This window comes from Pleurodeles waltl, chromosome 5, assembly GCF_031143425.1.
Source record: "Pleurodeles waltl isolate 20211129_DDA chromosome 5, aPleWal1.hap1.20221129, whole genome shotgun sequence".
Classification (NCBI taxonomy): Eukaryota; Metazoa; Chordata; class Amphibia; order Caudata; family Salamandridae; genus Pleurodeles; species Pleurodeles waltl.
Genome location: NC_090444.1, coordinates 1,739,136,197 through 1,739,163,617, shown reverse-complemented (window position 1 = coordinate 1,739,163,617; position 27,421 = coordinate 1,739,136,197). Strand labels below are relative to the sequence as shown.

The 27,421-nt window shown below is 44.4% G+C and overlaps 1 protein-coding gene across 1 annotated transcript in view; it reads left to right on the top strand.

Moving 5' to 3' along the window:
• Nucleotides 1–547: 547 nt before the first annotated feature.
• The window catches only part of LOC138297428 (cysteine-rich venom protein-like), a 641,907-nt gene continuing 615,033 nt past the window's right edge, over nucleotides 548–27,421 (top strand). The window contains exon 1 of the mRNA XM_069236788.1: nucleotides 548–595. The gene's annotated coding sequence lies outside the window, so the exon portion shown is untranslated. The remainder of the gene's footprint in view (nucleotides 596–27,421) is intronic.

The following is a 27,421-nucleotide window of genomic DNA, read 5'->3' as shown; positions in this document are numbered from 1 at the left end:
CCTGAATGAAATCACCATTGAAAACTGCCCACGGCCAACTCATGTCACTGAGGAGGTGTCAGTAAAATACAATTACATCATTAGTTGGCATGGACACAGTAGCATCTAAAAGAGGTATGCGTATACTTCATTACACAACATTAATGAAGAAAACGCTTTCCCTGTTGTCCATTTGATCAAACCCATTCAAAGCAGTTTAATGATGTAATAATTTTTCAAACAACTGTGTACACGAACAACAATGCAATGTCAATAAAGCATAAAGGAAGGTGTTGCGTACATCAGCCCACAGGTGTCATGAGCAGAAAATTGCCATCAATAGAAGCGAGGTGTAAAATAATCTTCTGTAGGTATGTGTACAAGCTGGCAAAACGAGACATCGTTTAAAATAAACATATCTATAACTTTTTCGAACGCACCGTTTCTGCTGTTCTGTTCCTGGATCTTTGGCAAGGAGTTAAGTGCTTCTTGTATTATCGGGTGATTGCCAAACAGGATCCTTGAAAGCTATATAAAGTTTGTCCTCTCATCCGGCCTACTCCGACAGAATCCTTTTGGAGTCGTCAGAGACTACTTCACCAAATATCCGTTTTAGGTGAGTTATTGCATCGCCTATCCTCCGCGGCAGAAAATATTGTCAGATTACAACCACAGTTTTTATATGTTTCTTTCTGAAATGTCAGTGCAGAGTTATATCAAGGCAGGCCTGGGAAATTGTGCAATTTCGTGTCATTATTCTAAGTAGGATTAGTGACACAGAGTTGGTTAAGGGACAAGGAAGCAAGGCCCCAACCAGAATTTATTTGATCAAAATGGGCAAACATTTTTAGATTTACTTTCTCTCCAACTACAAAACGTGACTGTGCTTCCTGCATTTGTAGTACCTCTCGCCAGTGTCTGGCCTTGGTAGTGGGAGTGTGCATAGTGCATGCATTGGCTGAGTACGTTTGTGCTAAGGTGTAACTGTAAGCACTTCTCAGTTTGTACGCTGTAGTCCAGGAGCTAACGGGGATAACTCTTGTTATATTTGCATTTTTCAGACATTGGCTTGAGTCAAACATGGCCGATGCAGCTACGAAGCAACGGCTGTTTTGTCCCAGGGACTGCAAAACACGTGCAGAGAAGAGCATGATGGGACGCAAATTGTTTCCATAGCTAGCGATCCATAGCGAGATCATTGAATGATGATGCACAAGTTTATTCAGAACAAAGAAACAGTCTCATTATTTCATGGAAAGTAGAAGTACCACATTTTACGCTGGACACTTTAGGCCTGCATCTAAGGGCATCAGTTAAAAAGTGGACTTCACTCCCATATTTACAAAATAATGACGCAGCCCGGCGCCGCAAGCCATCTTGCAGTGCCCAAAAGCCTCATTAGGAAACGGTAGGGATGTGTCATATTTACAGCAATAGGACGCAACCCTGTACTTTCCTCAGAGCTGGTGCACAATTGGCAGCCTAGCGCCAACGCAGGCACACTTGCACCATGGTGCAAGAGTGCCTGTGTTGCAGGGATGATTGTCTATGTGCAGGAAGGGACACCTTCCGGCACATTAACAATAATTAATGGTGCTTTCCTCTTTCTATTTGTGCTGTAGAATGCAGCACACATAGAAAGAGGAACAAAAACAAGGAGAAATAAAGATATTTCTCCTTGTTGCGCAACTTTATGCCACCCCTGGGGTGGTGTAGGAATCTGACGCATTCCCAGCCTTGTAATTCTGGGAATACATCAGATTCCATAGGTGTTGCATGGGAACACTCCAGCAACATCCATGGAATGCCCCTTTTAATGCAGAGTTATGTGTGAAAGGGGGCCATATTTACAAGTCCATGAAAAGCTACACAAGGTGGCTTTGCATGGCCTTGTAAATATGGGCCGACACACTGCAGCATGGGAGCATGAAAAACAGTGACACTCCTGCGGCTCTAGGGGCTTGTAAATATGCCCCATAGTATCAGGCAGTGATGCATCTTCCAGGTGGATGCAGTGATATTTTCTTCTAGTCGTGACTGTGTTATAAGAGGAAGAGGCTGCCCTTTTGTAGTTATTCCAGACCATCTATGTCTTTGCTTGCCTCGTTCTTCAGCACCATGCCCAGCAGTTTTACACCAAAGGGCATGAAATAAGCAGAGTGGCAACATACCAATATTAGTAAGGAAGAAGGTTGATTCAGTTGAGTGATTAGACCTGTCCTGACATTGTGCTATTATATGGGAACAGTGAACGTTTTTTAGAAAGGAAGTGGTTAATGCTATTGTCGCACATCTGTAACCAATCAAGTTCAAAGTCGCTTAGCGTATATTCGGGCACGGTGCCAACCTGGTCAAGGAAACCCAACCACCAAGGGTTTCAAAAGTACACAGAATACACAAGCGGAACCCGCATAGGGACCACCTATGTCTTGTGCTGTGAGGTACAAATTGAAAAAGAACAAAGGACCAGGGCACTCGAAATCTGTATAATAAATATGCAGTCCAAGATGAGTAGAGTTGCAAAAGATATTTTAATCCATGATATTGCAAAAGAAGACACGGTATTCCAATGGTGAACGTGTCTTTATGTGAAATAAAGCATGTGAGAGATCAGAAAACAGCCAACACGTGTTTCGTCCTCATGGATTTTTTCAAGGCTCATAGATTCAAGTATGTAAAAAGATATTGTTCCAAATAGGCTTCTGTCGCCCCTTAGGTGTAACTTTGTATCCACTGGTTATGATCAGTATTGCCAAAAATTATGGCTGGCACTCCTGTCGTTACAATATGAGGCTTGTCGTTTCATGGAAATAGGTCCTATGGTGTATCCGTAGTACCAGATAATGCTATCATGGGGTCCAAAAGGGCCGCGAAGTATGTGGAGTTCACATACTTCGCGGCAGCGTTATCACGCGCTTCTCCGGACTCCTGGCACCGTCTCCGTCTTTCAAGACTCGCAGAAACTTTAAGGCTTAAGACTGGGCCCTTTTGGACCCCATGATAGCATTATCTGGTACTACGGATACACCATAGGACCTATTTCCATGAAACGGCAAGCCTCATATTGTAACGACAGGAGTGCCAGCCATAATTTTTGGCAATACTGATCATAACCAGTGGATACAAAGTTACACCTAAGGGGCGACAGAAGCCTATTTGGAACAATATCTTTTTACATACTTGAATCTATGAGCCTTGAAAAAGTCCATGAGGACGAAACACGTGTTGGCTGTTTTCTGATCTCTCACATGCTTTATTTCACATAAAGACACGTTCACCATTGGAATACCGTGTCTTCTTTTGCAATATCATGGATTAAAATATCTTTTGCAACTCTACTCATCTTGGACTGCATATTTATTATACAGATTTCGAGTGCCCTGGTCCTTTGTTCTTTTTCAATATGGGAACAGTGAGCAGGTCTTCAGAAAAGGTTGTGAACTTACAAACGTCTTGTTCCAGTCCACTTATGGCAAGTGCATTTTAGCAGACAACACTTTCTCAGCCATTTATCTGTTGTGTGACATCCATGCAGAGTAAAACAAGAGTAAGAGCTCAGGGTCCTCCTATATTATATTGTACTGTTTCTATGGAATAGGTGCGTCAGCACCGGCAGAAAACAGAAAGCTGGGACTATCACCAAACTCCTTAGGTGACAATGGGGGTCATTATGACCTCGGCGGTCTTTTCAAAGACCGCCGAGGCCGCAGGAGACAGAATACCGCCATTGCCGGCGGTATTTCTGTCTCCCTATTATGACATTTCCGCTGGCCCAGCGGAAATGTCACATCAACATTGCAGGCGGCTCGTAATAGAGCCGGCGGCAATGCTGATGTGCAGGGGATGCAGTAGCACCCGTCGCGCATTTCACTGCCCGAAATTCGGGCAGTGAAATGCGCAACCGGGCTATGCCTGGGGGCCCCTGCACTGCCCATGCCAAGTGCATGGGCAGTGCAGGGGCCCCCAGAGGCACCCCAAGCCCCCTTACTGCCGGCCTTTCCATGGGGATTATGACTGCCAGGCGGAATCCTCGCGGGAAAGTGGAGGGGCCGGCGGTATGACCGTGGCAATTCCGCCACAGTCATAATTGCTGTCGGAACACCGCCAGCCTGTTGGCGGTGTTACCGCCAACATACCGTCGGCCGCCAGGGTCGTAATGACCCCAATATGTTGTCTGGAAAGTGTGAGATGGAGAAAGGGTAAATGATATACATACTTTTGGAAACATGTGAATTTGTGCAAATTTTGTAATATTTGCTTCTTTATAACTGGCACTTTTCAATACAATTATACTTACAAATCATTAAAATAATATATGTAAAAACATGATGTTTGGAATCATTGTAAAATGCAGTTGTTTTCATCAGTACTTTGTACTTCTTTCTAACTAGGAGATGCCCACACATTTTTTTCAAGGCCCATATAGGGAAAGTGGCTTTGCAATATAGAAATCTGGCTTGGTTTGTCAGGTATGGGATGGGTGAAGAAGTTGGCATATTCACTGAAGCATTTCAGTTGAGCTCAGTGCTGCTGGAAAGCAGGACATGTTTTCAGAACTTAGATCCCACTCCAAAGATTTTTCTATCACTGAGTACATAGATAGACCTTTCGCTGAACAATGGTTGATGTTAATATATATATATTTTTTTATGTTCACTTAGCAGCATTTTGCTATGTTTTTGTAATTACAGTGACAGACAATTTTTCATACTGTCATAATTTTTTTAAATGAGCACACCCACAGGGTTGGTCTTTTAATGCAACACCTTATATTTCCTGCAAGTATTTTGAAACAAACTTTCTGTGTGCTCATTATTCACTTGAGTTGTCACACATGCTGAACATATGTAAATTAATACTGATTCATTATTAAAATAAATAACAAATGGCATCTTGATGAGATCTGAACCTGTTCCTAGAACTGAGACAAAGACCTTGGGTGTGGGAAGCTGTCCTCTAAAGCAGTCTTGAACAACCATATAGGAAGATTTGCTCATTCCCTTGGACACACCTCTAGTGTGAGGCACATGAGCTCTCCATAAGGTAAGAAAGGTTCTGTGATCTTGGTTTTTGGGTATAGAGGGGAACTGTGGGATTGTTTGCAGTAGAACACACATCAACTGCTGTAAACGTTGCTAAGGTTACCAATGGGAACCTTTTCCCTATTTGATAGAGAAGTGCTATGTGTCATCCCCACTCACAGACTAGTGTCAGGCATAAATGAGGTACCCTTGGGCACTCCCTTCAGAACACTACTCAATTTTTGAAAGACAGAAGTAGGACTGTACTTGCTGTTGAGACCTGTGAGCAGAATCCAAAGAGCTGGACTTGCTTCCACTTGTCCCCAGGATGAAGAAGTGGACTAATAGACCCAGTTGGCTGACTTCCTGTTAAACTACAGGGACACAATAGCCGACTTTCCAGAAAGAGCCCAGCCAACCACTTTCAATCGGATATGTCTTGGGCCAAGACGGTGGCTCCTTTGGAGTGAGTCCTGACCCCCAAGTGCTGTTGCTGGGGTCTTGGTACCCTTGACTGTTGCCAGAGTGCACTCTTCCTGTCTAAACCTAAAACCTAAAACCTGTGACTTTTTTCAAGAGTTTTTGCCTGGAGAACTGACAGAAGACTTGGATCAATCTGCCAAGCTGTTCCGCCAAGGGTGCATCACTGGTGGATGTGACATCCATGCAGCTCCCATTATTTTCCTCTCTACAGTAGCACTCTAATTCAGCGGGTACAACGCTGACTGGTATCTGTAACTTCCAACCCACTTCGGCTATAGCGTGCAGCCTTGACTCACTGAAGGAATCCAAGTCTAAGACCAAAGGTAGGAATCTTCACTGGGCCCAACATCAAGAAGCATCCATATGACATTGGAAACTTCCTTTGTATGATGTCTACACTTTTCCAACTGTGAGCTTTTCCCACATTCATTGACTACTTAATCGAGAACTTGTCCTTATCAACCCCTTGTTGATGAGCCAGTCATTGGATCTGGCCTGCAGCTTTGCCCCACTGAGGACCCTACCTGCTTGAAAGTTTTCTAAGTGTGAAGGTCCTCTGTTCCTCATATATGACCCACGGTTGGCCTCAAACCTTACTCTTGTCCAAGTTTGGCATGACCAGTTGTCTGTGGTTTCCACTTTGTGCTTTTTGCACTCTTTTTATTTGAAACTTTAAAAATGTATATCTTGGGTTCCCCTTATCTGATCGTTGTTGGTTTGGTATCATTATATTCTCTAAAACATATACTATTCTTAAAAATTGGACTGGGACTTTTATTGTGTTGTTTTGTTGACTTTTTAAGCTGTTTTAGTACTCCCAAATGCTCTACACAATTTTTTAAGCCTGTCTGCTCTGTGCCATAACTACCAGGGCGTTTAACTCAGGTTTAAATTACTGAACCATTACTGGACCTAACAAATATAGGGGGTCATTCCGACCCCGGCGGTCAAGGACCGCTGGGGCCGGGGATGCGGGAGCACCGCCAACAGGTTGGCGGTGCCCCGCAGGGCATTCTGACCGCGGCGGTTTGGCCGCGGTCAGACAAGGAAAACCGGCGGTCTCCCGCCCCCGACCGACCCCCTCACCGCCATCCTGTTCCTGGCGGTTCCGACCGCCAGGAACAGGATGGCGGTGAGGGGTGTCGTGGGGCCCCTGGGGGCCCCACTTTGTATTTCAGTGTCTGCTTTGCAGACACTGAAATACGCGACGGGTGCCACTGCACCCGTCGCACATACCCACTCCGCCGGCTCCATTCGGAGGCGGCATCCTCGTGGGGAGGGGTTTCCCGCTGGGCTGGCGGGCGGCCCTCTGGCGGTCGCCCGCCAGCCCAGCGGGAAAGCCAGAATGGCCTCCGCAGTCTTTCGACCGCGGAGCGGCCATTTGGCGGCTCCCTCCAGGCGGGCGGCTCCCGCCGCCCGCCGGGCTCAGAATGAGCCCCATAGTGACAATACTACTTTGGTGCACTAATATGCACCCCAACTAATAGTTTACTTTCTCACAGTAAACACACATGGAAAAGGGATAGAACAAATGTAAAGGTATTGCCAAATTTCTCTTTATTTGCATACGACAGGTCAAACATAATAGTGCTAAACAACTACTGGGAGCTGCCATTTTAAGAAATGTTTACCAGAGATCTGTTTTCGGAGACCCTTCAAATTACTGAGAAAATGACTGGTCATCATGTCAAGAATGTGCCAGCAAATACTAATGTAACCCACATATTAGGCATTACCACCTGCTACATATGTCTCTTTCCATCATCATGTGGTATCAATTGCTTATCTGTATTAAACCCTTGGTGCTTGAGAGGCAGTGTTACAAATGCTTACGAACGGAGAGTGTTGAAGCTAAGCATACCTCCTCCCATAATGTACTCCGGTGTCTACTGGGCAGAAGTTAGCCCTAGCTTTCATTGGTGGCTTACTGCAATAAAGATAGGATAACAATCACCATATACTGGTGAATATGTGCATTGTAGTACAAAGATGTCTACATAGTATGAACAATGAGACAATGTGAGTTAGGATGGGAGCAATGGAATGCATATGGTTTGCAAAGTGCACATTAAGTACCTCATTTGTTTTAGGTGTCTTTTGCAACAGAGAATCTCTTCTTTCCTAAGGCCAAAATTATCAGACTACCTGTCGTGTTATCTTACGTTGTTATTAGGCCTGGGAAGAATTTTGCTAAAGTAAAGTCTCATTTTGGTAATTATGTGTTAATCTTTGATGCTGAATTATCAATAATTATGCAATTACTCCTGTTTGCGTGATTAAGAGTTATTTGAGGGAAATATTCTACCACAAGAGCACCTTTGTGAGTGACTACTTGCACTTGCTATTCATGTTCTGCAGCACTGTTTCTTAGTGCGAAATGCATCCTCACATCCATTTTGGATGCAAGAGTGCATGTGGTGCTAAGAAAATAACGCTAATTGCTGGTAATAAATTGGCTGGAAATCCTACCACATTTAGCGACCGCGAGTGTCTGCTTGCACTCGCTACTCATGTTCTATTTGAGTTAACACTATTTCGTAGCACAAAATGCATTCTCACATTCATTTCAGATGCAAGGGGGTATTTATGTGTTAAGGAACAGTGCTAAACCTAGAATTACTCTTCTTGTGTCATTTATGATTCAAACATTATCTTGCTGAATTTTTAAGTAATTTTGTGTGGTTAAACTACACAAAACTAACGACGCCCACCCCTAATTGTTACATTATTTTATGTTATGTTATATTTCGATTTCATCTGTAAGATACATGTATATCAGGCCTTCGTAGCACTAAGTAGACACAGCAAACCATCAACCACATCTCTATTGGCAGGAAAGTTGGGTTTTTAAATTTGTTCAGAACTTTCCCATATATTTCCTTCCCCGTGAACAATAACTCCTGAAGACTGCCTCTCCTTGGCCTTACCCTCACTAGTCTTGTTTTGGCCTTCCTTTCCTTTTAGCTTGACCATGACACACCTATCAATCAACACTACCAACACTATTCATTAGCCAAGCTCTCTCTGGTGGATCCCATCATTGTTAACTACTCCTCTACTCTTTTTAACAATTTCTCTGCCCAAATCATATATAGTCTAACTCTCCCCTGGTCTACTTCTGTACTGGATACACTTTTTCACTGACGTAAATATATTACCCTCTTTTAGACAACTTTTCCGGCCTCTCAGATTTCGTGTGAAATTAAATGTCATACAACACTCTCCATGGTGCACCATTAAATATAGGCACTATAAAGGCCTTAAAGACAAGCAGTAGTTCTTCATGAGGGATTAATACTCTACACACATAGGGGCTTTTATGACAGCCCTCTGCAGCTGCCCATGCTCATTTACTCACTCTGTGCTGAGTCACATGGCTATACTTGGCTTTGCCTTTGTACATCCTCATTGACTTTTCTTCCAAAAACTAGATTTGAGGAACTAAAGATGAAAACTCTTGTTTCTGTACAAAGCAGTAATGTGCAGCATATTTCTTAGATCTGGCATCCTTGGCGTGGTCTCCCCTAACATTTTGCCTCTGCTTCCGAGGTTGTTGCTTTGTGCTGAACTCTGTTTTTGCTATTTTTGTTACTCTCTGCACTTTACCACTGCTGACCAGTGCTAAAGTGCAAGTGCTCTCTATGTGAAATTGTATGCATAATTGGCTTTTCATGATTGCCATATTTGATTTATGGCCATAGTAAAGTACACTAGAGGTGTCTAGGACCTGTAAATCAAATGCTACTAGTCCTATCAGTGAAATAGTGCCATATTCGATTTTCACTGTTGCAAGACCTATCTCTCTCATACGTTAACATGGGGGTTGCCAATAAATATCCTTAAAGTGTAGTTCCCCTTTGATAGCAGATAGAAATATCGAGGTTGGGTCTCTGAACTCACAATTTAAAAATACATCCTTTAGTGAAGTTGGTTGTTAGATTATTAGTTTGAAAATGCCACTTTTAGAAAGTAGGCATTTTTTTGCCTAAGCCATGCTGTCAATCTGCCTCTTTGTGTATTCCATGTCTGGGCCAGACTGACAGCTGGGCTGTTTGTGAATCTCCACTAGACAGTGACACAAAGGGAGCTGGGGTGTAGCCTGCGTATCCTAATGAGCCATCTGGGCCAGAGTGGAGGGAGGATTGGTCACTCACACCTGAAAGGGCTGTACCTGCCCTCACACAATGCAGTCTCCGACCCCTTGGTGTGTGTCTGGGGCCTGGCTTTGACAAGGCAGAATCCTGTAAACAACAGAGACTCCTCTTTGAACTTGGACAACTTCAAAGGCAGAAAGGGGTATACGTATTGGACCCAAAACCCTAGACTTTACATCACCTCAAAATTGCTGGAAGGGTTCAAGAGGAGGCTCTGCCAGGAGAAGAGCTGAAGAGCTGAGGAGAAGTGCTGTCGCAGCCTGTGACTGTGCTTTGTTGGGCTATCCTGCAGTTGCTGCTTCTGCGAAAGGGGACAAAGATTGGACTTTGTTGTGCATATTTGTTTAAGAGGTATCTCCAAGGGCTTGAACTGAGCTTGCCTTCGTTTTCGAAGCCTCAAAGACAGCAAAGGCTTCACCAACCACTCTCTGAGTCTGCATGCTGTGGACTGTAGCTTGTCAGAGGGTGCCATTCCAGTTCCTGGGCCCCTGAGAGTGAATTTCTGGTAAAATCCTATTAAATGGCGCCAGACGATGGCATGCAACTTTGCAAGGACCCTGCTGCGCGGAACTTGTGACGCTGCCTGCACCTGAACCCGTGGACCTTGCAGAGTGCGCCAACCTCACTGACATCGCAGGCCACGCATCACTGACGCCACTGACATCCCAAGAACTCGCAAGCTTGGAGTTTTGTGACACGACCCAGTGAGGTCGCCCCACAGGATCGTGACTTCGTCGGACTTCGACTTTGCCGGAGGTGCCCAGGGACCAACTCCTCACCTCCAACGCCGCTTCATTTCCACAGCTCCCCAGCAGGGACCCAACGCCTCTTTGTGACGCTTTCGCTCCTTCGCCTCACAGCACCGGAACCAATGCTGCATCGGATCCAGCGACGCCTCGCTACCCGACTCCGTGCACCAGCCTATTTTCCACACTTTCGCTAAGGTACTGTAGCTGGGGTCTGTATGATTCCCTAAACGGCGCCAATGGCGTCGCTTTGTGGGTAACGACTCCATCACGACGCCACTCAACATCAAATTGCACCATTGGTGCTTCTAGGCACTATTTTTTGTTTTTAATTGCTGAATTCATATTTTTAATTGTGGATTGTGGATTTTTCTCATATTTGGTCTTGTTTACTTAGATAATATTTACTACTTTTAAACCTGTATGGTGTCCATTTTGTACTGTGTGTGTTCTTACAAGTACTTTACACATTGCTTCTTGGTTAAGCCTTTCTGCTCGTGCCAAGCTACCAAGAAGGTGAGTAGGGGTTAACCAGGTGTGTTTCTCCTTTGCACTGACTAGAGTGGACAGGGGGCCACCTGACTGCCAACCAAAGACCCCCATTTCTAACAATATTTTTCTAGTTTTCATAGTTCTGCATGCTTTGCGATTTTTCTCACCAATTTCCAGGATCCACAATGGAGGTGGAGAACCATTTTCACGTTTTTGGCTTCATTGCCCATAATCAATTTGACTTTGTTGGCTATAGCGCCCAGTCACTATATAGCCCCTCTCCATGCTCAGGACAGGCACATCCCTCCTTACCTGGTAGTGACAGGCGAAGGCATTACAGTTACACGTTACAGTAACACAGGAATAGAGTCTTCTAGGGCATATGGAAGTAGAAATCACCCAATCCCAACATTTATGGAACCCTCCAGAGTAAATTTTGTGAGCACTTATTATTGAGTGTTTCGGGTTTCAAATCATCAATCAGTTTATCAATCAATCAATAACGTTTGCAGGCATTGAATATTGTGAGCTTTGGGATTTTGATCTTCAATGTTTTGTAATTTATTTTATATTTGAAATTTGTGTGTATGAGCTTATTTTTTTAACAAAGTCATAGCAATCATGACATTGGGTTCAGGGTCTGTGCATGCGCCAATCTGCACGTAGCTGCCACGTAAGTCTGTTTCTCAGACAGACTTTACCCTTTGTTGAATTGGATTTCTATGTTTTAGAATTATATGATTTTAGGTGATTCATAAACAATAAACCCGAAGCCTGGAGTGGTATTGGAAATAAACGCCTAGAGGCACACTAGCAATTTGCATCTATATTTCGTACCCCATCCCGTGCATTATGGGATTCGAGATAGAGAATCACCCACAACAGCTGTGCAACTCCTGGGCTAACAAGGATCTCATAAGCACAAAATGTGATCCTGCATATTTCCTATTGTTATCTCATTTACATTGGGGGGTGGGGGGGAGGGGGTGGGCACCATGCAAATGAGGGAACAACTTTTTCAATGCACCCAAGCAGTGTTACAGCCACAAGAGCACACACACCATCTGGAGGTGCACCGATCGTGAGTCACATTTGCAAGTTATTGATCCCCCATGGGTGCCCCTTGAAAGGAAGACGCAGAAGTTTCTGGCATCACCAGTCCTCTACAAGTAGGCAGGTATAGTCACTCAAAGCTGGTTCCATAGGAGGATCATAGCCTTCTCTTCTAGCGCTGCCAATCTACCTGAATTGAGAGATGTGCCAGATGTTTTAAACTGCTAGCCCTCCTTTCACATATGAGCAGCCCCAGCACTGGCAGGATTTTCTGCCTGCTCTGGGATAGCGCATTTATTTCTACATAACTACTCCCTCTCTGTACCATGCATACATAATGAAGTGTGAGCTGCAGTGCAGACTAGGACAGTGCCCTCGCTCGGTAACTTGGCACCTTCTGTCCTCCTGGGCCACTTACATGATGATCAGGTAACACTCCAAAGAAACATAATTGTGCTCACTGCTGTGATGTGGGCTAACAAGAAAATTGCAGGAGAACTTTTTCCAGGACACTGAGCTTGTTACTATTGTTCCATGTGGGATTAGGATTTAGAGATTTCACATTCACTGTCTCATAAACTTGCATTTAGGTCAACGTGAATAAATACCTTTAAAGGGCTTATTTGATTTAAAATCTCAGCTTCCGACTGTGCTAGGATATCCTGGTTTCTTGTAATCCTTGTCTTAACTGAACCATCTTTCTGATGTGTAAATAAAAAATGGTTCCTTTTATACAGTACAGCTGTGACTGCACATTGTTCTTTATTGGGTGTGAATAATACATCATGCTGTCTCCAGACCAAAACGTATACCACAATTTCCTAGATCAAGACTTCATTTCTCGACTAAACTACTGCTGCACAGTCGTGGCACACTTTAAGCCTTAGTTACCCACTTAGTATAATCATATGAGACGCCTTTTGAACATGATGGGGGGAAAACAGTGCCAAGCATTTGGTCCGCCCATTAACCTTCTCCACCCCTCGTTGCTGTTTATGCGCGTGGACAGTATTAGTAGGACATAACCGTGGAATGTGAAGGCCATGCGAGTGGGACTCTGTGCATGCTGTAAATTTTCAACAACAGGTCACTAAAACCATGAGCTCACATCCACATCTTCAATGGATTCCCCTCATGTCCTGAAGACACCTCCCATTGTTAGAGAATAGTGCAAAGGCGGGAGACTTTGCATAAGTGCAGGTGAATCAAGACTGACTGCGTGATAAAGATGCATATCCTTTGGCAAAGTACAAATTTGAATAGAATTTTCAGTAAACGCATGTGAAAAAGCAGAAGTCGTTTCGTGTAATCTCGCCTGCAAGGAGAGGACGCTCCTCGTGTTGGAGGGCTGAAAATGCAAGCCAATGAGCAGATCTTCCTCGGTGTGTCCGCTCTTCTGCCAGATACAATATTGATTAGGTAAACAAGCTACTGCCTGTGATTTACAATTACAGCTAGAGGATTTTTTTTTTTTTCTGGTGTCAAGCCTCCGGACATGCCTCTGCTGCACAACCCCACATCTTGCTGCATTTATAATGCCTTATCCACCTACCCATAGTGCAACATATGAAAATGAGCTAAAGAGATTCACAGAATATTTGAGGGCGAATTTCCATTTTGGTTTTTTTTAGCTTTATTTTTGATCAAACTGTTATAGGAATGCAAAACTATCGATGCCACGTTGGCATTTTGATACATAGGATCAGATATACTAAGTTGGGGTCACCGACTGCTTTGGGACCCTGTTAGAAACGGGGTCTTTGGTTGACAGTCAGGTTACCCCCTGTTCAAGCAAGGACCCTCACTCTAGTCAGGGTAAAAGAGAGTCACCCTGACTCTCTTACCCACTTGGTAGCTTACCCACTTGGTAGCTTGGCAGAGCAGTAGGCTTAACTTCAGAGTGCTAGGTGTAAAGTATTTGTTCCAACACACACAGTAACGTAATGAAAACAATACAAAATGACACAACACCAGTTTAGAAAAATAGGAAATATTTATCTAAACAAAACAAGACCAAAACGACAAAAATCCGACATAAACAAGTCAATTTATGAATTTTTAAAGATTAAACTCAAAAATAGCGCTTAGTAACACAAAATGCTTCAATGAGATATTAACACGGCGTCGTGATGGAGTCGTTCCCAACAAGCCGACACCAGCGGCGCCGGACATGGAGTCGCGTAGACCCCCAAGTACAGCACCTTTGGTGAAGAGTGAAAACAAGTCAATGCGCAAAGTCGGGGATCGCGTCATCTGTGCAAAACATTGAATCTGCGCACTTCGAGCGGCGTCGGTCACGGCGTGGTGTGGCGACTTCCATGGAGTCACGGACTTCAGTGGGGCTGCTGCGGAATCGGGCCTGCGAAGATCGTTGTGTTCCAGCGAAGATCACAGAGTCGGTTGCAAGCGGCGTCACCAGATTCAGCAGCGGCATCGGTCCGAAGTTGTCCGAAGTCGATTTCCTTGGATTTTCACCACCTTTCCTTTCAAGGGCCCAGGGACTGGATAGGGCACCACTTGTCAGAGCAGGAGTCTATCCAGAGACTCCAGGTGCTGGCAGAGAGAAGTCTTTACTGTCCCTGAGACTTCAAACAACAGGAGGCAAGCTCTAAATAAAGCCCTTGGAGATTTCTTCACAAGATGGAAGGCACACAAAGTCCAGTCTTTGCCCTCTTACTCTGGCAGAAGAAGCAACTGCAGGATAGCTCCACAAAGCACAGTCACAGGCAGAGCAGCACTTCTCCTCAGCTCTTCAGCTCTTCTCCAGGCAGAGGTTCCTCTTGATGTCCAGAAGTGATCTAAAGTCTGTGATTTTGGGTGCCCTTCTTATACCCAATTTCCCCTTTGAAGGTGGCCTACTTCAAGGTATAGTCTCTTTTGAATGTGAAATCCCACCTTGCCCAGGCCAGGCCCCAGACAATCACCAGGGGGTCAGAGATGGCATTGTGTGAGGACAGGCACAGCCCTTTCAGGTGACCTTCCCCTCCCTCCTAGCACAGATGGCTTATCAGGAAATGCAGACTACACCCCAGCTCCTTTTGTGTCACCGTCTAGTGTGCGGTGCAACCAGCCCAACTGTCAACCTGACTCAGACAGGGAATCCACAAACAGGCAGAGTCACAGAAATGGTATAAGCAAAAAAATGCTCACTTTCTAAAAGTGGCATTTTCCAACGCACAATCTTAAAATCAACCTTAGTAAAAGATGTATTTTTAAATTGTTAGCTCAGAGACCACAAACTCCACATGTCCATCCACTCCCAAAGGGAATCTACACTTTAATCAGATTTAAAGGTAGCCCCCATGTTAACCTATGAGAGGGACAGGCCTTGCAACAGTGAAAAACGAATTTAGCAATATTTCACTGTTAGGACATGTAAAACACATTACTATATGTCCTACCTTAAACAAACACTGCACCCTGCCCTTAGGGCTACCTAGGGCATACCTTAGGGGTGCCTGACATGTAAGAAAAGGGAAGGTTTAGGCCTGGCAAGTGGGTACACTTGCCAAGTCGAATTTACAGTTAAAACTGCACACACAGACACTGCAGTGGCAGGTCTGAAACATGATTACAGAGATACTTATGTGGGTGGCACAACCAGTGCTGCAGGCCCACTAGTAGCATTTGATTTACAGGCCCTGGCACCAGTAGTGCACTTTACTAGGGACTTACTAGTAAATCAAATATGCCAATCATGGATAAACCAATTACATACAATTTACATAGAGAGCATTTGCACTTTAGCACTGGTTAGCAGTGGTAAAGTGCTCAGAGTTCAAAAGCCAACTGCAGCAGGTCAGAGAAAATAGGAGGCAGGAGGCAAAAAGACTGGGGATGACCCTGCAAAAAGGGCCATTTCCAACAGACCCCACATTTATTTTGGGCTAAGACATAAGACTGATTTACTAATCAGTCACTAGACAAGCTGCCCAGCCACACAGAGTCGGGGAATCTCCTGTCTCATCAACATTTTTAAGGGAGGAGTCATTTAGCGGCTGTGAATAAAAACTGTAAACTTTGCACTACTCACCCGTTAGGGTCTCAAGGAGCTGTACGCATACCGCTATGGAACCCCTCCTGGCTTTTCCCTGTGAGCTGCCCACTCCTGGACACCCCAAGGGTGAAGCCAGGCATCCAAGCACTGTTGGGACGATTAAGCAAGCTATTGCCCAGAGTTACAGAGTGGGACTCATTAATTAGATTAGGCACTGAGGTGAGAATTATCTGGTCCAAGGGAATTGAGCCCAAGACCTGCTAAAGCAGGATTTGAACCCTGGTCCTGAGCCAAATCTCTGCTTCAGGGTCTGCCACTCTAACCATTGTGCCAGATGTGCCTTCAGAGACATAACTGTGAGGGATAGTCGCCTTCTATCTATACATTCATATAAGCATATTCCACTCTGGTCTCCGTAAAGGGGCAAGGGCTGCTTTCAAAATAAAAAGTTGCTGTTCAACCAGTGACAGTGGGGTAGAACATGCAGTGATATGTTGAACCACTGAATTTTCCCTTCCTGCCCCCCAAATGCCAAATGCACACTTTCAAAAGCTCTAAGACCCCTATATTGACATCAACCAAATTTCAAATAAGATACTATCACCTTCAGGGTGTCGATATCAAATCTATGGTTTGCAGTCAGAATTGCAGTTGCAAAAACGTGATAGATAGAGTGTTTTCACATACTATTTGGCCCACCTCCTTAACTCAGTTGTTGACTGCCTTGTCTTATATGCTAAATGTCCATACCAGATTTACAGCATTTGAGATACATGCTTTGTCCTTTATGGGATTTCACATAGACTTGCAGTCTCCCTTCTCAGGAATGTGTCCATTCTGGATCATCCCAGTGTTAATTTATCCTTATTGTGCACTAAGTTGTCATTAATAGGAAAATGTATCACTCCCTCCAACAATGTACCGCCATACATCATGCCAAAGACATTAGCGCTGCTATTTTTATAGGTTGGTTAATGACACATAGTTTCCAGCTAGCTGAGGCACATCAGATGATTGTGCTCAACCAGCAGGGCCTGTTTAATTTGGTGCTTCCTGTTAAGTATTCTCAATTTGTGACTCATTGGGTTGCGAGGGAGTTTGGTTTGATTAGAAGTAGAAGTGATCAGTAGGGTTAGCCATGAATGGATGCTTTTTGAGATGTGCTGAGGCTCACTCAAGCATGTTGACTAGGCGAACAACCTTTTCCAAAGTCCCATTCGACAGGCAAGGTGTAACATCACTCAGTGGCTTATACTGAGAGTCGAGTCCCTCCTCCTGAGTCCACCTGAGAGTCTTTTTCCTCACTGAGACCTGGCTCAACACCGCTTCTGCACCTGATATAGCCACTGCCACACCTGAAGGCTACAAGATCACTCAATGAGACTGCATCAACAAACATGGAATCACCATCATTCACAATGAGAACACCCACTACACTACCACAGCTGACAATATCAGCCCAATCATGAAATACCTTCACTTCCAACTCCAAACCAACACCAAAACCACCAACAGAGGCACCCTTGCCTACAGACTCCCAAATCCTCACCATAACTTCTGTGACTCCATCCCCGACTTCATTGCTTGGCGCCCCTTAGACTCGACAACTTCATCAATCAATCAGTGATTTCTAAAGCATGGCTAATCACCCGTAGGGTCTCAAGACATCTTCCTCAGTGACCTCAACTTTCACCTCGATGACCCCAACAGTACCAATATTGCCAACATCCTCAAAAGCATGAACAACATTGACATCACCCAATTTGTTACCGACCCCACCCACACCACAGGACACACACTTGATCTGATCTTCTCAGCCAGTGGCAGAATCAGATACAGCAATGTCATGGAGCTCACCGCAGCTGGAACAAGCTCTCAAAGAGCCACAACCAACCTTGAACAGGTAGTCAAGAACTTCTTAGCTTGTATCACAGACTGCGTCAACATAGACACACTCTACAAACCCACCAAGTCCTTAAGAAACTCAAGCAAGCCAGCTGGTACAAGGCTGTTGGAACTTTTTGACTTCCTCCTCCTAATTTTTGCTTGATTTTTGCTTGATGTTTGCTTGTTGGCCTTAGGACTCTGTGCACGTTACCACAGCTAACCAGTGCTAACGTGCTTGTGCTTGCTCCCTAAAACATGGTTTGATTGGCATATACATGAATGGCATATTAAATTTACATGTAACTCCCTCGTAGAGTGGTATACCACAAACCCAGGACCTGTACATGCTGCCAGTGGACCTGCAGCACTTATTGTGCCACCCACTTAAGTAGCACTTAAAAACATTCCCCAGGCCTGCCATTCGAGTATGAAGGCAGTGTCCTAATGCCATGTCAACCTGGCATTTAAAAATTATTTGCCAAGCCTTAAACCTCCTTATATTATACATAAATCACCCCTAAGGCAGGCCCTAGGTAGCCCATAGGGAATGGTGCTGCATAATTCAAAGGTGGGACATGTACTTTTTAGTTTTACATCTCTTAATAGTAAAAAACTCTCAAATTCATTGCTCAATGCTGTGAGGCCTACCTTTCCTTATTATTACATTAGAGATTCTGTGTTACATTTAATAAGCTGTAATTCATAAAGCAGAGGTCATAGCTATGTCATGTTTGGTGTCTACAAACCTGTAATGATAAACCCTATAATGATAAAGTCAGCTTTATCATTACAAGTTTGAAAATGCTACTTTTAGAAAGTTGACATTTTCCTACCCTTAGCTCTCTGAACCTGCAGCCTGTCTTAGGTCACATGACTATGTGTAACTGACAATTGAGGCTTTGTGAATTCACCCCAGACAGTCTCACAATACTGAGATTGGCTGCGCTTGAATGCTTCATTAACTCATTTGATGGGGAGGAGAAGCTAAGCACAGCTCCACTTACATCTGAATAAGCTCGGCTCTGCCACTGCACAATAGGCTTAACGGCCCAGTATTGTCAGAGCAGCCTGCTAGGAGCCAGGGCAGAGGAGGCAAGAAACTCTCAGAACTTCAAAGAACCCTTCTGGAAACTTCTCCCAACCTTTAGGCGCAGGGCACCATGGTAAAAAAATAGGGCTCTCAGGCCCACCCTTCAGTTCACTACTGGACCTGCAGAAGGACTCTCAGAGGACTGCCTGCTTCTGTGACCTGCTGTACACCCGACTAGCCTGCTGATGTACATGGAAGGACTTCTTAGCTGCCTAAAGCCTGCCTTGAACCTTCAGAGGCCAGTCCTGTGGTGGAGCCTTGCATCTTCACCTGCAACCAGGATGTCAGAAATGACTCCAAAGGCTAGGTTTTCCAGCCTACTGTTCAGAGCCCGAGGGACATAACAGGATCCCAATATCTTGAACGCACACCTAAAGCCAGCTTGGGTGCGTCTTGAACCCCCCAAGAAGTCTCTCTCTGTTCCTTGTGGTACTAAATGTGCCCATGTGGCCATTCGCCAACACCAAGGACTTGTTATTTAAAAATTTAAACTTTAAAAAGTCATAACTCTGGTTCTTCTAATTAGATTTTGATGGTTATGGGGTGAAATAACGTACTAAAATGTACTCCAATGTTTCTAAATAGGTTTGGGATTTTTATTGTGTTGTGTTTTCACTACATTGCTGTTTGTGTACTGCAGAAATACTTTACACTTTTGCTCTAAGTTAAGCCTGACTGCTATTTGTGCCAGGCTTCCCAGGTTTAAGCACAGATTAATTTAATGATTTACCATGGTTCACCCTGCAAGGGACTGTGAATGTTGCTTGATCAGGTCTCACACCCCAATCAACCAACAACCAAATTTCTCAGAACAACCAATCAAGGGACCTCAAAGCATACCAGCAAACACCTTGAAAGGAAATGGCACACCAGCAGGGAGCTCACAAACTAAACCACTTTCAAAACCGCCCTCAACCAATACCACCAACTCCTGAAAAAGAAGAAAAGAAGGGCCCTGACTTGCTGCATCGAAGCAAGCTCCAACCACAGCAAGGAGCTCTTTAACACTGTCAGAGAGTTCTCCAGACCCTCAGCCATCTAAAATGTCATTACCCCTTCACAAGAACTCCATTACTCCCTGGTGGGCCTCTTCCACAACAAGTTTGCCACCATGTACAGAAAACTCAAACTCCAACCCACTGACTTCCTTAGCCATTAGAACTCCACAAATGAAGAACACAACCAGCTGCTCACTACCTGGGACCCACTCCCCATGCAAATTACCACTGCCATCATGAACTCGGCCCATTCAGGAGCACCCAGAGACCTATGCCCCCACCACATCTTCAATCTCGGGAGCAAAATGATCAGCAGCAAGCTCACCATCATCCTCAATGCATCAGTCACCATGGCCACATTCCCTGAAGAATGGAAGCACATGGAAATCAAGTCCCATACCCAAGATACCATCCTCCTACCCCAACAAACTCAAAAACTACTGCCCATTCTCACTGCTACCCTTCCCCGCCAAAGTTCTCAAGAAGGCTGTAACTGCCAACTCACGGAACCCCTGGAGAGCCATAATCTTCTGGTCACCTCCCAATTCAGATTCCACACCGGTCACAACACTGAAACCACCTTGTTAGCAGACATTGATGACATCATATCACTCCTCAACCAAGGAAAAACAGTGGCCCTGATCTTACTTTACCTCTCAGCAGTGATCGACACAGTATTACACCATATCCTAGTCAAAACGGTGCATAACATTTGAATCAGAGGAAATGCCCTCAAATGGATTGCCTCCTTCCTCACAGGTAGGACCTAGAGAATCTGCCTCCAGGCTTCACCTCGGAACCTAAGAACAACATTTGCAGCGTCCTTCAAGGTTCATCCAGCACCCCCACCCTGTTCAACACCTACATGTCTCCCTTGACAATGTTATAAGATCGCATGGAATAAACATCATATACTACACACATGGCACCCAGCTCACCCTCTCACTATCAGAAGACCCCGCCACAACACTAACAAACTTTGGCAAGTGCATAATGAACCTCCGACTGGAAAGGAAACAACTGCCTAGATCTCAAAACAGACAGGATGGAAATGCTGATCTTTGGAAACACTTTGCCATGGAACGACACATGATGGCCCAGTTGAACTAGGACCCTCACCAACTCCTACCAGCCAAGCCTGGAATCTTGGTATCATTCTGGACAATAAGCAGACCATGAAAAAACAGATCAACACAGTCTGTATTGCCTACTTCCCCACCCTCTGCATGCTTCACAAGATTTTTAAGTGGCTTCCATCACCCAGCTCAAGAGACTGCAGATGATACAGAACTTAGCAGCCAGAACTTGAACTCCCGAAGTGGACCTACATCACCTTCAACTCAAGAAGCTCCACTGGCTCCCATTCAGAAGAGATGCCAGTTCAATATGGTAATCCACTCCTTCAAAGCCCTCTACAACCTAAGATCAGCGTACATCAAGCACCAACTGAACTTTCACCTCCTGTCCAGGCACCTTTGCTCCGTTTCCCTCTTCCTTGCCCACAACCCCATCATTCACCGCAGCAACAGCTGAGGATGCTCCTTTTCTTGGCGCAACCTTTCACTTCACCTATGGACCTCATCCTCCCTGCTGGAATTCAGAAAAGGACTCAAGAGCTGGTTATTTGAATGAGCCCCAGCAGCAGTACTCTCAGCGCCTGGCTACCTTCACAAATGATAAGCCATGCTTTACAAATCAAATTGGATTGGAGAGGAGTCTGAGAGCCCCTCCTGCTGGGTACCCATGTTGAAAAGACAGCAGTCAGTCTCAGAGTGAATATCCTCTACCTCTACCTACTGTTTTTACCAACCACCAGTTTAGGTTTTATGGAACCCCATCTGCCACCCAGCACCTGCCTCAGATGGAACTGTGAATGTGAATTTCCTATATGAATAAGTTAGTGAGTTTAAGTATGATATTCACGTTCAGTGGCATTACGCAAAATGATGGGGGACCCCTCCGGAATGAGGTGCGCAGCATCTAATCCTTCCATAATTTCTCACAGATATTCATGAGTCTTGGGTTTAATGAAGACCCTCCACACTGCATTGCAGGGGCTGCAGGGTCCTGTGGAACCCCCCTGCTTCACTTCGCTCTGATTCTATCACAGGTTTCTCTATAGGACTGCTAAGTGACAAGCCATTATGGGTTCTGCATTCATTGCTCTGTGACTGTATCAGGCCTGGAGGAGTTAATTTTTTTTTTTTTTAATTTGCTCAACTTTTCCCATGAATAAAGTAAACTTTATAAAGCTCTTCATTTCATTTCACTGCTTTCACTGCTTTCCATTTCCATGTCTGTCATTTCTGCAATAGTCATATTACAAAAGGAGAGAAAGAAAAGGGTATGTTCAGGGTGAACTTTGAATAATACTGGATGTGCTCCATCTCAGTTCACCAGATGCTTGCACTATCAAACACAAACCAGACTTAATGTAGTAGTCAGAAAAGAGAATAGTGAATATTGTTCAAAAGCATAATCATCACACGAATATCTCATTTTAGGACTCAAATTCCTCGCGAGACAAAAAAGTCATTCTATGTAACTTATTCGGCTTTAAACAGGGTCATCATTTATCATCCTATTATACACCAACTGGAGATTTCATAAGAACTCAGTATGCCTTGCTACTCATAATAACCTTTCTAACAAGAGAGGACTTCAAGAATATGATGGACAAAAGGTGGTGCCACGTCAAAACTAATAATAATTATAGGATTGCTAACCTAAATATGTAGTTCATAGTCATCCTTGAAGATGCCCCACCCAAATCTGTGAAATCAGATATCAACAAAAGCTTAACTGCTGTGCCCCCACATTGTCTACATTAGTTGGAGTACTGGCCACTGACCAGCATTTGTCCCTAGTGCATTCGCTTACTTCCACTGATCAGGCCAGACCTACTGCCAGACTCTCAGATGACCACAAACGATAAACACCCACATAGCTCCTTCAAAACCAGCATCTTCTTACAGACCCTCAGCATGTGCACATAGAATAAGATGAACGAATGGGCAAACTGCAGGCACATTGCATTCTAGTACCTGTATTTCTGTATTCATTATATATGTTCAGGGTCTCTTTTTCACTCTTCCTCAGTGCCCAGGCAATTAGATTATTGATTTGGATCACACTCATATGATCTAAAGCTCTTGAGAAACAATCTGAACCCAGTAGGTCTGGCTAAAGTGCATTTTTTCAAGATGAAGGAAACAATTCTATGGGCTGTTCGGAGAGCTGACCGACAACATACAATTACTCCTCCATCTCATTCTTTTATTAGATATCCTCTTCTAAAATTGAAGTACTTGAAATTGCAACAAAAGAAGGTAGGAATTTCCTTTTCACTATTTTTGCCATTGAAGGCAAACAGCATTCTGTGTCCACCATAACAAAAGCACCTACCCTGTTAAAGGGAGACCCAGATGAAAGAGGGAGCCCCCGGACGACTTAGACTGGAGTGGCAATCACAGTATTTAAGAAGGGTGGAGGTCCAGGAACAAAGGCCATCAAGAGATCAGAATGCTTACAGATATTGACCCACAAATGAGATGGCACAAGATGATGAATGCATCTCTGAATACTGACATGGCAATCAGATTTTTTGGGGATACAGTGAATATTTAACTGGAAAATTTCCACTGAGAACATGAATTTGTTTCATTACTAATGGGTAGAATTTGAGACCAACTTACCGAGCCTGACCGTATTGTTGCCTTCTTTCTTCCATATTCGGGTATGATTGTTTGAGGTATATCACTCTGATTTTTTTTATGTAACTAGCTTAGCCTTTTAATAGAGGCAGTGGTTGTACAAGTTGTGAAGATTGTGACGCCAGCACCATAATGAGACAAAACCTCACTCGCAGGCCCTAAAACCAGTGTCAGCCATGGAGCTTGCAACACAACAGGATGAATGGGTCCACTACAATTGTTTTTGGCATAATTTTTCTTTTGCTTTGATTACATTTGACAAAATTATCCTTCATTCAGAAAGTTATTTGCTCAACATGTTGACTCTTGTTTAACTAGGTTGACTAAATATTAAAATCAGGAACATTCCAGTGCAAACAGCGCACAGCTGAAATGCAGCAAAGAGTGCCGGTTGGGGGATTAAGGTGGAGTGATGGAGGATGATATGGATGGACCTCACAACAGTTTTTGAAGCTGGTTGCTGAATTTTGTGTAGACCTGCATGGTGATTTGGATGTGATGGTGCAGGCTAACTCTTGAAACTTGAATGACTGCAAACCAAATGGCTACTTTTATAACACTGAGGCCCATATTTATACTTTTTTAGCACCACATTTGCGTCTTTTTTTGACGCAAAAGCAGCACGAACTTTCAAATACAATTGTATTTTGTAAGTTTGCCCTGATTTTGCGTCACAAAACGACGCAAATGAGGCACTAAAAAAGTATAAATATTGCCCTGAATGTGCAATACTTTGGCTCCCTTCTAAAGAGAAGGGCGCCCCAGAGGTGCCTGCACATGGGTGGGGGTTGTGCTGATCCAAAAGACAAATTTACTAGTCCCATACATTCCTAGACTGAAAAAAAAGGAATCTACCCCTTATAGTTTGATGCAATGGCACAGTCTACTATCAGAGCACCCCATTCGCGTTAGAATCTACCTATGGCGATAGAGATGGTAGTAGGCCTGTGAGCATCTATGGCTGAGCCTACAAGATGTCCTCCAATATACAGCGGTAATGCAGATAAATACACTTTATATATACATTTATTTATATTCTCTTCGCCACTGCATGATATACAAAGGAAAATCCTGACAATTGGGAGGGGGCGGAGAGATATCAATGTAGCCCTGGACCTGGCCTTAAATTGGTCCTCACTCTCTTGACACCAGCCAGTGGACTGCCCTCACTCTTGGGTGGTTTCATTGGCACAAATCTCATCAATGTATGGTGTATCACTCACCACAAGATAGAGGGATTCCACGTTATTTTTAAATGCCACAAATCACACTCTTGCATAGACAGATAAGATTAGATAAGATACAGAAAAATAATGCTCTAGATGCTCATATGGTGACCTCCGTAAAGCATGGGCTGGAGTTAGAAGCCCCCCTCACTAATAATGCTAGGCACAAACCAGTGACCATCAAACAAACATATTACAAAAAAGGAGACAAAGCTGATACACTGCTAGCATATAAAATCAGAATTGCTGAAACCCACACTCGGATACACTCAGAGATAATTCTGGGGCTACCCACATCTCTGTATAGAGTATCGTGAATGTTTTCCTAAAGGTCTATTCCAACCTCTGTTATCCTGCAGCCCTGAATTCCAAGATGAATACCTGGCTGAAGTCAACTTAGTCCTATTATGATGGAGTACACATTGACAGTACTGTTCCAACCCAAAGAATGTCCATTACTATGTGGTTGTCACTCTTTTAAATACTATCTTCACTAGGATTCTCACTGCCAAGCTTGCAGATATTTGGCGGATCCTGAACTCTCCATACCAGGCTGGCTTCATAAAAAATGATAGACTGGAGATAACACTGGAGAAGGCCGCTGGTCATAACTCGTGACGACTCCTTCTCTCACTTGATGCATGGAAGGCACTTGATAGAGTGTATTGGAATTTCCCCTGTAAGACTCTTGAAAGTTTGTGTCAGAGGCAAGATTGCTCTCATTCATCAAAGGCAATTTCACCCTCCACCAAATTACAAATCCATAATCATTTCCGTCAGGGTAGGCTTTAGGGCAGTGTGACTGGGGCAGCCGCACTGGGAGCTGACCTGGAGGGGTGGCACTGACCTCAAGAGGGGCATCATATTTAGCATTAAAATACCATTTAAAAGCACCTGTAGCAGAGTTCCATGTGCATCCAGCTTTCAGACAGCAAGATAAATGTAAAGATAACTCTTATCATTAATGTTCCTGCTAGAGAGAGAGGGAGAGCGAGACACTGTTGCTTTGTCCAGTGGAAGATTTGACTTGCATTAAGTTGCGCAGAGGCTTAATATGCCTACTGCAAAGAACAGATCTGTTTTTTTCTGTAGGTGGCTGAATGGTTTAGCATAGCCAGCCTTTACCAGTGATTTAAAACAAATGAAATAGATATGAGAGAGAAGCTATGAGGGGATTACGGGCACCTTTGTGGGTGGTAGAGAGGGAATCCGAGTAGGAGATCAAGGAGGGTGGGCACCAAAAACATTGTTGCACCGGGCGCCGCGAGAACTAAAGCCGGCCCTGATGTGTGTTACCCTATGTTAGAAATGGGGTCTTTGGTTGGCAGTCAGGTTACCCCCTGTCCAAGCAAGGACCCTCACTCTAGTCAGGGAAGTCACCCACAATCCAAATTATCCTGTGCCCACCATCTAGTAACTTAGCACTGAGCAGTCAGGCTTAATTTAGAAGGCAATGTGTAAAGTATTTGTGCAATAAATCATACAATAACACAATATAGCACCACAAAAATACACCACACAGTGTTTAGAAAAATATATAACATTTATCTGATAAGATGCAGGTCAAAATGATTAAAATGCAATAAGTATATGTTGAGATATCACTGTAAAAGTGATATCAAGTGTCTTAAGTATTTTGAATGCAATAAATGTCTCTTTCAAGCAGAAAGTACCTGGTTTGTGTGCAAAACCTCCGCAAAGATCTGCAGAGGAGGAGACGGGTGGAAACAAAGGGATGTGCGTCGATTTCTCAGGCCGCACACAGCGATGCGTCATTTAGTTTTCACGCAGGGACGGCTGTGGGTCGATTTCTGGCACTCGGTCGTGGGTCCTCTTCGGGTTGCGGGGTTTTCAGACGAGCCGGGGACTATGTGTGGATTTCCTGCACTGGCAGGATGAAGCCACAGGAGCTGCGTCGATTCAGTAGGCGTTGCATCAAAATTTCGACCGCACGGCAGGCGCTGCATCGATTCCTCTCTGAAAGTCAGGCTGTGTCATTCCGGCTCGGCTGTGCAGCGATTCGGTGAGCCGTGCATCTAATTTTCGGTCACTACTCTGGCACTGCGTCAATCTTCTAGATGTGAAGTCAGGCTGCGTCGTTCTGGTTCGGCGTGCAGTGAACTTTTCACTGTGGTGCAGGCTGTGCGTCAGTTCAGGCAGGCTGTGTGTCAAGATGTAAAGATGAAGTCTTTTTGGTCCTGAGACTTCAGGTAACAGGAGGCAAGCTCTATCCAAGCCCTTGGAGAGCACTCCTCACCACAACCAGAGAGCAGCAGGGCAGCAGGGCAACAGCAAGGCAGCAGTCCTTCACAGAAAGCAGACAGGTGAGTCCTTTGGGCAGCCAAGCAGTTCTTCTTGGCAGGATGCAAGTTCTGGTTCAGGTTCTCTTCTCCAGGAAGTGTCTGAGTTGGTAGGGGCAGAGGCCCTGTTTAAACACCCAAATGTGCCTTTGAAGTGGGGGAGACTTTAAAGAGTGGCTTAGAAGTGCACAAGTTCCCCTTTCAGTTCAATCCTGTCTGCCAGGGTCCCAGTAGAGGGTGTGGCAGTCCCTTGTGTGAGGGCAGGCTACTGTCCTTTGACAT